Raw genomic sequence first — 12,844 nt, forward strand, 5'->3', positions numbered from 1 at the left:
TTTGCCAGGTTGTGCGAATTCCTGGACCTCGTGCCCGCGGCCCCCTGGAAAGAAAGGGAGTTTAGGAAAATTCCGACTTGCGGGCAGAAACCCCTGTTGGGGAAGTCAGTGAATGAACATGGGAGGAACAGGGCAAAACAGTAATTAAAAGGGTAGAAAGATAAAGGGGAAAGTGAAACGATACAAAGCAGTATTCATTAATAACTGTGGGTTTGTTTAAAATGTAAATTCTTCAAACAGTTATTAAAAGAAGCGTCCATTTCCCTGCTTCCCCGGCTGGGTCCCCCTCACCACACCCAGGGGCATAATGCATTGAATCGGAGGGTCTGGGGAATTGGCCTGGGACCCACACTCTCCAGGAAAAAGACTTCAATTTGCTGCTTAAGGTACATCCCCTCGGAAGAGACCCTTGAAAAACTGGGACATCGCGTGGAGGGAGGCCACGTGTGCCTTGTGTAACTTGGGCAAAGGCGTTCACCTTCTCCTAGTCTCAGTTTTCCTGTCAGTGAAATGGAGAGCAGTCGGCGCTTCCAGAATGGTGAGGATCTCTTGTGATTGTGGATGCTTGCCCCTGCATTCAGTAATCATTATCGTTAGCCCCACCCCTGCAGAGCCCCTGCTGCGTGTATGGAATGTTCTGGAGGGGGATGGCTTAGTGGGAGGGGATCCTGGGGGTAGTGAAGCTGAGACCTCCCTCCACCTCTACATGTACTCGCTCCCTGAGGCCCCTTTTGCCTTTCTCTTTCCTCTGTTCCTCTAGAAGGAGTTGGGGCTGGTAGTGGAGGGAAAGGGGGACAGAGCTCGGGGAGAAGGATGCAGTGAGGGTTTGGCAGGCAGCGGCTGGGTTTGGGGACCACAGCGCTCTGCAGTTCAGTAAGAGGGAGATGGAGAAAGGGTTGGGCCCTCGTCCCGTCCTCTGCCCTAAAGCTACTGAATCTTTTTACTATAAGAAGCAGTGGTTGCCTCTAGAATCCTGTACCTCCAATCCCCCCCGCCCCGCCTCCCCAGAGCCTCAAACTGACCTCAGGGCAGAACTGCCAAGAAGTGAGCTGGGTGACTCACAGCCATTCCCCAGTCCGGGGCCATCAGAACCCCCTACCCATACTGGCGGGTCATGCTTCAAACGGCAGCTCTGCCACTTCCTCACTTAGCCTTGAGTGTGAGAGCAACAAAACCGGGAAGCAGCCTGAACATCTCATGCTGGGAGCTGCCCACGTTAAGTTGGGGGGCATCCACACCATGGAGTGCCATGCAATTAACAGAATGAGGTAGAGCTACACGTGCTGATATGGAAAGAATTCCAAGAAGTGTGATTAAGCAGACAGCAAGATTCAGAATAGTATGTTTTGTGTTTTTAAAATGGGTTTAAAAATACACATCCATACATAATAGAGGCTTATAGAGGGGCTCCAAAGCATCAGGTATTCCACAGAAACACTGGGCCCACAAAGGATAAAAATAGCTGCTGGTCCAGCATCCCCCTTTGAGCCTCACGACTTTGGAACTACATTGTGTTTCTACAGCCTCACCTTTCTCACTTCACTGAATTACCTGCCTGACTCATGTTGTGATTTGAACTTGCAACTCCCAGTCAACGGAGAGTGAGTGGAGGGAGACTGTGTATGTACCATAGTGTAATTTGTTTTAATATAAATTTATTTATCTTACTTATTTGTTTTTGGCTGCATTGGGTCTTCGTTGCTCGCGTGGGCTTTAGTTGTGGCGAGCAGGGGCTGCTCTTCCTTGCGGTGCGTGGGCTTCTCATTGCTGTGGCTTCTCTTGTTGCGGAGCACGGGCTCTAGGCGCACGGGCTTCAGTAGTTGTGGCACATGGGCTCAGTAGTTGTGGCTCGCGGGCTCTAGAGCGCAGGCTCAGTAGTTGTGGCACATGGGCTTAGTTGCTCCGTGGCATGTAGGATCTTCCTGGACCAGGGATCGAACCCATGTCCCCTGCATTGGCAGGTGGATTCTTAACCACTGCACCACCAGGGAAGTCCCACCGTAGTGTAATTCATCAGTTTTGTTTTGTTTTTTAATTTTATTTACTTTTGGCTCTGTTGGATCTTCATTGCTGCATGCGGGCTTTCTCTAGTTGTGGTGAGCACGGGCTACTCTTCGTTGTGGTGTGTGGGCTTCTCATTGCGGTGGCTTCTCTTGTTGTGGAGCATGGGCTCTAGGTTCACAGGCTTCAGTAGTTGTGGCACACGGGCCCAGTAGTTGCGGTGCGCAGGCTCTAGGGCACGCAGGCTCAGTAGTTGTGGCACGTAGTCTCAGTAGTTGTGGCTCGTGGGCTCTAGAGCGCAGGCTCAGTAGTTGTGGCACACGGGCTTAGTTGCTCCGCGGCATGTGGGATCTTCCTGGACCAGGGCTCAAACCTGCGTCCCCTGCATTGGCAGGAGGATTCTTAACCACTGCACCACCAAGGAAGTCCCTCACCAGTTTTGAGATGGACTTTTTTTGTTTGTTTTACAAAAACAAAATGTTAACACCTTCAAATGTTAACCTGCTGCCACCTTCATACTAGGGATGAGTCTCAGAAATGCCGCTGGCATGGTAATTGCCAACACACGCGCACGCTCTGCTGCTTCTGCTAGTGTAGCTGGTACTACGGCTCCTCTGTGTTTCAGTCCCAAACAATTTAAGAACTACTGTGGACGGCGGACCTTTGTTCTTATCAAAAAACCCATCTTCGACATCTTCTGGTAAAATCACGAAAGCATCAGAATCCAAACTCCAAGTGATTTTCAGCAGCTTGGAAGAAAATCAGAGGCATTATCAGAGGTCTTTTTCAAGAAACGCCACCCCAGCACTCCGTGGCACAAAGAATGGCACTGTGAGGAACCCGCAGGTGCAGGTGACTCAGAGCTGAGGAGGGTGCAATCTTATCGATACCTGAGCTAATGTCATTTGCTTCTGTTTTTCCTTTTTGCATATATGGAAAAGAGAGCCACGTAGTTAAGTCCATATCTGAATAAGCCTAAATAAGCTTTTTCAATACATATAAATATCCTGAGATAAAGAAAGCGTGGGACATAGTTTATTGGCCGTGTTGTTCTTTCTCTGTTGTATATATAATAAAACTTTTGTAAGTGACGCTCGTTCTCTTAGGTTTGATGAAGTCTAGTGGATGTGTGTGTGTGCTGGGCACATCACATGCTGGTATGTCCATGAAAATATTTCTGGAAGGACACACGGGAAATCTTTTTTTTTTTAATTGAGGGTAATTGACATATAACATTATATTGGTTTTAGGTGTATAACATAGTGGCTCAGTATTTGTATGTATCATGAAATGATCACCGCAATAAGTCTAGTTAACATCTGTCCCCATACGTAGTTACAAGTTGTTTTTTTTTTGCTTGTGATGAGGGCTTTTAAGTTCTACTCTCACAAACTACTATATATAAAATAGATAAAAACAAGAACTTACTGTATAGTAAGTAAATACAGGGAACTGTATTTAATGTCTTGTAATAACCTATAATGGAAAAGAATATGAAAAACTATGTGTTTATATGTGTACAGCTGAATCACTTGCTGTACACCAGCGGCTAACACATTGTAAATTGACTATACTTCAATACGAAAATTAAGATCTGCTTTCTTAGCAACTTTTTTTTTTTTTTTTTTTTTTTTTATTTATTTATTTTTGGCTGTGTTGGGTCTTCATGGGCTTTCTCTAGTTGCGGCGAGCGGGCGCCACTCTTCATCGCGGTGCACGGGCCTCTCACTGTTGCGGCCTCTCTTGTTGCGGAGCACAAGCTCCAGACGCACGGGCTCAGTAGTTGTGGCTCACGGGCCCAGTTGCTCCGCGGCATGTGAGATCTTCCCAGACCAGGGCTCAAACCCGTGTCCCCTGCATTAGCTGGCAGATTCTCAACCACTGCGCCACCAGGGAAGCCCTTAGCAACTTTTAAATATGCAATATAGTATGGTTAACTGTAGTCACCATGCTGAACATTATACCCCTTTGACTGCCTTATTTTATAACTGGAAGCTTGTACCTTTTGGCTTCCTTTACCCGATCCACCAACCCCTCGACCCCATCCCAGGCAGCTACCAATCTGTTCTTTACATCTATAAGCTTTTTTTTTTTTTTCCTTTGTAGATGTCACATATAACTGAGAAGGAGATCTTAACTTTCCTGTTATTTTAGGGGCTTGCATCCATGGGTGAAGAGGGGAAAGGTTCTTGTTGCCTGTATTTGCTGATAGTTTTTTTGTTCGTTTTGGGTTTTTTAAAAATACTTTTCATTATATTTTCTCTGATTTTTTTTTCACTTTTGTTAAAAAAAAATTATTGGCAGTACCTTTGGAGTCTCAAGCCACATCTCAGACCTCCTGACCTCCTAATCTCTGGGGGTGGGACCCCAGGGGCCAGGCAGCCACGTTTGGTTATCTATCTAGCCAGGCTGAAAGCCATCCAGCATCTCCGCATCTGTGAGACCAAGGATTCCCTGAGGCTCATCAGGGTTTCAAAGAAATTACTAACTAACTAACTAATTAACTGTCTTGTTGCCTTCCCCTCTTTTCTCTCCCCATTCCTTCCTCAGGTGTTTTCTGAGCACCTCTCCTGTGTATATAGCATCAAACTTCTGCAGACCCTCTTCTCCCTTCTGGAGTTGTAGGGGGTATCCATTTTGCACTAGAGGGACCTGAGAAATGTGTATGTCATTACAATCCTTGATCATCTCTTTAGAGCCTTTAAGTCTGAGAATGTGCCCTCAATGCTATGAACCCACCCCCCCACCCCCCCACCCCCCCGGGGAAAAAGGCTTCTCCTCCCTGGAGTCATCTTGATGCAAAGCCAGGTGTAGGTTTATCAGATTCCTAACGATGGGCAGCACCTCTGTGACCTTTGCAACCCAGAGAGGCTGCTCTGAAGTGATGTCAGTCTACAAAGGCCGAGCTCAGTGCTGGTGTGGCCGCCAGGGCTTTCCAGAAGGAGAGGGACATGTGGGAAGAGGACAGCTCCCCCCATCTCCCCATCAGCCCAGACCCATCATTTTGGGGACTTTGACATGGCTACTAAAGTTCCCTAACTGATAAACCTGCTTTTTCTCTTCCCTTCTCACTCGACTCTTCAAGATCATCTGAATACAAGGTTCTTACAGAAATTCAATCTGATCATGCCATCCCTTGCGTTAAAAACACTTTGGGGCTTCCCTGGTGGCGCAGTGGTTGAGAGTCCACCTGCCGATGTAGGGGACACGGGTTCGTGCCCCGGTCCGGGAAGATACCACAGGCCGCGGAGCGGCTGGGTCCATGGGCCATGGCCGCTGAGCCTGCGCGTCCGGAGCCTGTGCTCCGCAGCGGGAGAGGCCACAACAGTGAGAGGCCCGTGTACCGCAAAGGAAAAAAAAAAAAAAAACCACTTTGATGCTCTAACATGGCACATAGGACATAAGTCTGACCCTGACTTTGCGTCTCCTGCCCCATCCTGCCCCCCCACCCCTCTCCGTCCCCCACTGTACTCTGACCACAGGTCTGCAAAGGCCTGGCAACTCTGTGCATTACAGAGTCTTTGCAAACGCTAGTCCCTCTACCTGGAATCTTCTTCCCTCCTTGCTTCACCTTTTAACACCTACTTGCCCTTCAGCCCTGTGCTTAATCCTCACTTACTCAAGGGAGCCTCCTCTAATATTGCCGAGTGGTTCAGGCCCCCCACAGACCGTCTCATGCCAGTGTGTGCAGCTGCTTCGTAGACCTGCTCACGTTAGCTGTGTGACTCACTCTCTTCCCCGCCTCGAGCTCCCCGGGGTGTTTTTCCATAAGACTCTATCCCCAGGGCCTGGCTGCAGTAAGCTCTGAACTTTTATGTTGGACAAATGAATGGCTGAGCATCCTGCTAAGCCGTGATGCTTCTCCCAAGAGGCAGTGGTGGGCCCCGCCCCCAGCAGGATGTGACCAAGGAGGCTGATTGGTGGGCTGGAACGCAACAGGTCCCTCTGGTATCCTGGATACCAGAGAGGGTGGGAATGTAAACTGGGCCCAGAGGCTGCATTCTTGAAATTTCACTTCAGCCCAGGAGGAGTCTGCAGGGAAGTGAATCTGACCTTGAAATTCTTGCCTTTATATTTTTCTTCCCGTCTCTCCTAAAAAAGCGAGATAAAAGGGGCAATCCCGCAACACATTCTTTCTGAGGGAGCTGCTAGGTAGGAGCTTCTGAGTCATGCTCCACTCATCACCCAGACCTGCTTCTCGCTGGTACAGGTGCGCCTTCCAAGACTCCTTGGCGTCGCATGGCCTGGAGGAGGTGAGGTTGCAGGGGGCGTGCTCCCTGGGCACTCGCAGAACATCTCAGCAGTGGTTTCCCAAATGAGGTGCCACAGAAGGCAAAAGGTGGGCTGACGATAATAGCAGGTGTTTGCTGAGCATCTGTTATGGCCCCAGGAAATGTGCTAAGCACTCCGCTTGCTTTCTATGATCTGGCCCTCCCAACACACCTGTAAGTGAGGGATTACTATGCCAGTTAGACAGATGAGGAATTAGGACTCAAAGAATTGAAAGATCTGCCTATATCCATCCATACAGCCGGGGGTGGAAGTGCCAGGATGTGAACACAGATCCATCTAGGAGCTCCCACACCTCTGTTCTAACCACTCTGCCCTCTACAACTTGCCCTGACTGCCAGCCCCTGACCACTTACAGCCTCCCTAGCACCTCACATCTGTTCATTTAATTGTTCACAAATTTGATGAGGAGGATATGATTACTCTCATTTCTCCAATTACTAAACTGAGGCTTAGAGAACTTAATTAAGTGACAGAACCAGGATTCGAACACAGTTTTGTCCACCTGCAGAGTCCTTGATTTCCTCCCCCCTAGGAGACCAGGGAAGTCTGTGTTGCTTATAGCGAATCACTTTTCCTCTCTGGTCCTCGGATTCGCTTATAGCGAATCACTTTTCCTCTCTGTCCAGTCAAGGACACTGGACTCTTATCAGGGGTTTTCAAACGTGTTTTAGCCATGGAGCCATTTCTTCAAGTGGAATCTTGCATTGAACCCTGGTGTATGCACCCGTACCTTTGCTGCCCCCTCCTGCTGTAGCCAGCCTGCCTGGATACGTGCATCCCTTATACCCCATATATTCTCAAACAGATCCCAGTTTGAGACCTCAGCAGTAGGCGACTTCCAAAGGCCTTTCCACTGTGGTCAGCCATCTCTGCTTCTGTAATTTGGGGTCCAGTAGAAGAGCCAGGGCACATTCTTATTCTTAAAAACAACACTTCGTGTTCTCCCACCTGCTCAGGACCCCAGTTCAAAAGGTGCTGAGCCTCTGCCCCAGAACACCCTTCCTGCGTGTTCAGACACTGACTCAGCTGTAGGGAATGAAGATGAAACTCATCGTTGTGATTGTGCAGTTAGTGTTCTGACTTGCTGGGAAATTCATATAGATTAGTAGTTATTGCAAGACAGCTGGAGGTAAACCAAGTGGGTTCAAATCCCTGCACCTTCACTTCACACCTTGAGCCTGGAGGGCAAGATACCAAATCGATCTGCGCTTTCGTTTCTCCTGTGCATTGAGAAGGCGATGATGCCCACCACAGGTCCTAGTGTTAAACAACATGGTGTACGTGCTCAACAAATATTCGCCATTATTCCTCATCATGTTTGACAGCACATGCTATTTCTCATGTACCATGACCACAGTTAGAACTTGTCACCCAGATAGGTAACTTTGAGTTATGCAGAGTTTGGGGTGGCATCCTAAGAAAAAGGAGCATCACCCTACAGTCCCCTTATCAGCATCCCAACCACCTACACCAGTGGATGGTGGTGAGATCGTTGGGGTCCTGCAAAGCCCCAAGCTTGTAACTTTCCTCTCCCCCTCCACTCTTACACGTGGTGGTGAACAGCCCTGCTGAATATCCATACACCCCACTTTCAAACCATATGGCGCTTGAGATGAATTATTTTTTCTTTACTTTTGAAAAAGTAAACATCTGTTGATGTTTCAGCAGATACATCAGTGGTTCGTAACTCGGGAACATTTTGACAACTCCTTTCCCGCCCGCCCCAGGGCACATTTGGCAACGTCTGGAGACTCTTTTGGTTGTCACAACTGGCAGGGTGCATCGATGGTTAGAAACCAAGTATGCTGCTAAACATCCTACAATGCATAGTACGATTCTTCCCCTACAATGAAGAATTATCTGGCCCCAAATGTCAGCAACGGCTCATGGTGAAGGCCAAGGTCAAAAAACCGTGAAATCTATGTTAAGCACCTATGGTGCAGGTCTGGTCCTCGCTCACATGGATCTTGTAGTCTAGTGTGCATCATGGGGGGATTAGGGGGACAGAAATTAAATGACTAAACAAAGGAACAAACATATAATTGCCCATTGTCCTAAGTACCCTGAAGGAAATAAAAGTGGTGCCCTGGTGGAGAATAAACATCTAATTAAGATGGCTTGGTCAGATAAGGCCTCTCTGGGAAGGGGACAGTTAAACTGGGATCTGGAAACCCAGGAAGCCAGCCATGCGGTTAGAGGAGGAGCGATTCCTGGCGTGAGTCAGAATGTGCAGGATGGCTGGAGTAGGGGAGCCTTGAAAAAAGTGCTAGGAGCTAGAGGAGGTAGGGGGGCCAGACGTGAGGGGTCTTCAGGCCTGGGCAAGAGTATGACTTTTGTTCTAAAAAGCCACTGAAAAGCCTGTGACAGGGACGTGGCAGGATCTTGTTTAATTTTTTTTTTTTTTTTAAGATTTAAAAAGTATGAATTGGAAGAGATTTTTCCTGTATTAAAAATGTTGAGAGGTGCTAAGAAACCAGTCCTGGCCGTCGTAGGGACGAAGGGATCCAGGGAAGCCTTGACCCTCTGCAGGTGTGAGGACACTTGGAGTTACATGAACGAAGACACTTTGAGAGGGGAGAAGCAGAGCATGTCAGCTGGTCTCCTGGTAAAAACCAGATTCCCCCCAGAACAGAGGGTTGGGGCTGGGGTGGAGTGTCCTGGGACCTGGGGAAGGAGGGAGCTACCCCACAACTAGCTGCCTAGGGGGAGAGGATGCAAACGAATAGGGGGGTCCTCTCATTTGATGCGAGGGAGAATGTTTGTTTTCGCCAAGTGGTTCCCACTTCAAATCCAGGGAACCCCAGGGTTTGGGGAACGTTGTTCTGTCTGTATGTGATGGTTCAGCACACGGGTTTTGCCTGCTTCTGCCACTTACCAGCCATGTCACCTTAGGTGAGTTACTTAATCTCTGTGAGCCTCAGTTTCCTCATCTGTAAAGTGGGTGAGTACTTCCCTCCGTGGGCTGTGAGGTTGGAATAGTGTACTGTTTGTAAAGTGCTTAGTGTGCAGTCAAGGTTCAATGAGTATTAGTTATTACGTAGTCAGTTTAGATAACACTTTCACAAACAATACATTTAATTTAGTCCTTATAGCAGTACTATGGGATAGGTGCTATGATTTTTTAAACAGCTTTATTGAGATATAATCAAATGCCGTACAACTCACCTGTTTAAAATATGCAATTACATGACTTTCAGTGTATCCACAGAGTTTTGCCACCATCATCACCACAGTCACTTTTAGAACATTTTTATCACCCCCAAAAGAAACCCAGCTCCCCTTAGCCATCACCTCCTCAATTTCTTCCCACCCTTATTCCCAGCCCTAGGAAGCCACTAATTTACTTTCTGTCTCTATGGCTTTATCTATTTTGGACATTTCATATAAATGGAACCATATGTGGCTTTTTGTGTCTGGCTTCTTTCACTTAACGTTTTCAAGGTTCATCCATGTTGTTAAGTACTATGTCAGCACTTAATTCCTTTTTATTGCCAAATAATATTCCACTGTATGGATTTACGACATTTTGTTTATTCATTCATCAGTTGATGGATAGTTGGCTTATTTCTACTTTTTTAAAAAAATTTTTTATTTATTTTTGGCTGTGTTGGGTCTACGTTTCTGTGCGAGGGCTTTCTCCAGTTGCGGCAGGCGGGGCCCCTCTTCATCGCGGTGCGCAGGCCTCTCACTGTCGCGGCCTCTCGTTGCAGAGCACAGGCTCCAGACGCGCAGGCTCAGTAGTTGTGGCTCACGGGCCCAGTTGCTCCGCGGCATGTGGGATCCTCCCAGACCAGGGCTCGAACCCATGTGCCCTGCATCGGCAGGCAGACTCTCAACCACTGCGCCACCAGGGAAGCCCCTACTTTTTGTCTATTATGAATAATGCTGCTATGGACATTCATTTACAAGCTTTTGCGTATATATAAGTTTAAATTTCTCTTGGGTACCTAGTAGGTACTACTCTTACCCTCATTTTATAAGTAAGGAAACTCAGGCATGGAAAGGTTAAGTTACTTGCCTAGGTCCCACAGCTAGTGTGTGACAGAGCTGTAGTCAGACCTCAGGCAGTCTAGCCCCAGAGTCTGTGCTCTCTTGAGAGCTTCCTCCATAACTGCTATGATGGAAGGAGCCAGAGAGACCAGGCGAGAAAAGGAGACACATCCCTGCCCTTACGAAGCTCACCGGGAGACCACAGTGCAATCATCAAAGACGCACAAAACAACTAATGTAGCAGCTGTAACAGTAGAGAGTTTCAGGTTCTGGTGGGTGGGCTGGCGGGCCCTGGGATGTGTCCTCATCAGGGGTGCCTGGGCTAAGAGCTGCAGGATGCAGAGGTGCTGACCGGGCAGAGATGGAGGGAAGGGAAGTGGCAGCCTTGCACGGGTGCGAGCCCTCCGGGGTAGGGCCAGTAGAGCATGCATCCTTCAGAGGCCCGGCATTTACTTAGCTTTTATTTAGCCCTCTTAGTCGGCACAGGGCTCCACGGATGATGGATCCTAGGACAGTGCTGACAGAGAAATCCCTCCAGCTCAGCACCAGGCGTGAACACATCCTGCTGTCGGCTATTACTGATGTCTCAGTCAGGGAGACCCAGATTTCAATCCCCACCTCTCATCTTAACCATCAAGGGCTGGGATGCTTCAGATCTAAACCTGGGGTGGTGGTTTTCATCTCCTTCCCTCCAGGTACCTGACCTTTCAGTGGCAGAGAAGATCCATTCCTCTTCAAAGGGGTGCAGGTGTCTTGTGCTGATGAAAACCGGGCTGGGGAAAAAGGAAGGCGCCATCATCAGATACACCCCTGCCAGGGGCTCGGCCAGCCAGCTCCTCCCCTGCCAGGGGCATGGCCAGCCATGAAGAGGACCTGGTGATTCACCCCCCAGGCAGCAGAAGAAAGCCCTCGTCATCTCTTGCTGGCAGCAACTGAGCCCACCCCTTTTTTCCAGGTGGGCGCGGAGTAGGTGTTCTTAGTTAACTATGACCACCTCATAGTTCACGGCCATGCTGCTCCCTGCTGGGGCCAGACACCAACCTGTGTAATGTCCCGTTATACGGGAAGCAGCTCCCTGTCCCCAGGGCCCTGGGTCCAAGTGCTTCATGAGACCGTGGAATGGCCCCCTCCACATGAGTCGCGCTGAGTGACTTTCAGACGTGGGGGAGATCAGACACAGCTCCAGTCCAGCTGGCCTGGTTTTCTTCTGAATTGTATGGAACAGAAGGAGGGAGAGGGAAAACGTGCAGATCAGGGTAATAGGTCTGGGGCTGGTGGAGCTCACCTAGGACAGGGACTATGGAGGGAAGAGTTACTAAGCAAGAATCAGGGCATCCGCAGCTAGGCAGGCACTTGGCCAGGCACTTGGCTGGGTCCGAGTCACAATGTTAGGTGCTGTGGGGGAATCACAGAGGCAGGTGGCACATCCCCTTGCTTCCCAGGCACGCACAGGTCAGCCAGTGATGCACATGGTGAAATTAGACTTGGGGTTCAATTGGTTCAAGCAGAGGGAGATTCCTGTGGACTTGGTGGAGGCACTGAAGGTTTTGTAGGTTTTAGAAAGGCCGAAACTGATGCAGTCGCCGGTGTCCCGAGAGGTCGTGGAAGGCTTTCAAAGGTGAAGGCACTGAGGCAGGAAGGGACACAGTGACTAGTTTTTGTTGCATGGAGAAGGGGACTCGTGGAAGGGGAGAGAACTCAAAGGGTAAATGGGGCTTCCCTGGTGGCACAGTGGTTGAGAGTCTGCCTGCTAATGCAGGGGACACAGGTTCGAGCCCTGGTCTGGGAGGATCCCACATGCCGCAGAGCAACTAGGCCCGTGAGCCACAACTACTGAGCCTGCGCATCTGGAGCCTGTGCTCCGCAACAAGAGAGGCCGCGATGAAGAGTGGCCCCCGCTTGCCACAACTAGAGAAAGCCCTCGCACAGAAACGAAGACCCAACACAGGCAAAATAAATAAATTAATAAACTCCTACCCCCAACATCTTTAAAAAAAAAAAAAAAAGGGATAAATGAAGAAGAGCCTTGGAGACTCGGCTGAGGAAACCTGTAAGTGGTGGGAAGCCCTCGGAAATTCCTGAGCAGAGAACGAGAGGATGTAAACGTGACCGAGAGCAGACTGTGTTGCATGTGGATTGAGGGCGCTATTGTGGAGCTCCTGAGCACCGTCGTCCCCCAGGCAATGGAGCTTATTCAAGGGCCCACTGCCAAGTACCTGTGTCAGGGCCCAGGCAGGGAGCAAAGGGAGTTTTCAATTCCATTGCTAAGTGATTCCTTCTGTTTACACCCTCCAAGGAATGACCGCCTCCCGGAAGCTTGGCATTCTTGTCCTATAACCACTTCCCCAGCCCTAAGCTCCCCACCCTGCCCCAGGGCTCTACACGAACTTCCCACTGTACAGATGAGGCTTCCAGCCCATACTTGACCAACTTTAGTCCCCTCTTCTGTTTGGACAAACCCTTCATGGTATTGAAGGTATTGCTAGGGGACACAGAAGTACCTTCCTGATGGAGGGACCTAACATTTATTGAGTGCTATCATGTGCCCGGCACTTGGCTC

At 49.1% G+C, this 12,844-nt stretch overlaps 1 protein-coding gene across 6 annotated transcripts in view; it reads left to right on the forward strand.

Annotated features, from left to right (window-relative positions):
- The window catches only part of WWC1 (WW and C2 domain containing 1), a 169,469-nt gene that overhangs the window by 34,657 nt on the left and 121,968 nt on the right, over positions 1-12,844 (forward strand). The gene's annotated exons all lie outside the window — the stretch shown is intronic.

The sequence above is a fragment of the Delphinapterus leucas genome, chromosome 3 (assembly GCF_059928025.1).
Source record: "Delphinapterus leucas isolate spDelLeu-1000000601 "Yukka" chromosome 3, BTC_Dleu_Yukka2, whole genome shotgun sequence".
NCBI lineage: Eukaryota > Metazoa > Chordata > Mammalia > Artiodactyla > Monodontidae > Delphinapterus > Delphinapterus leucas.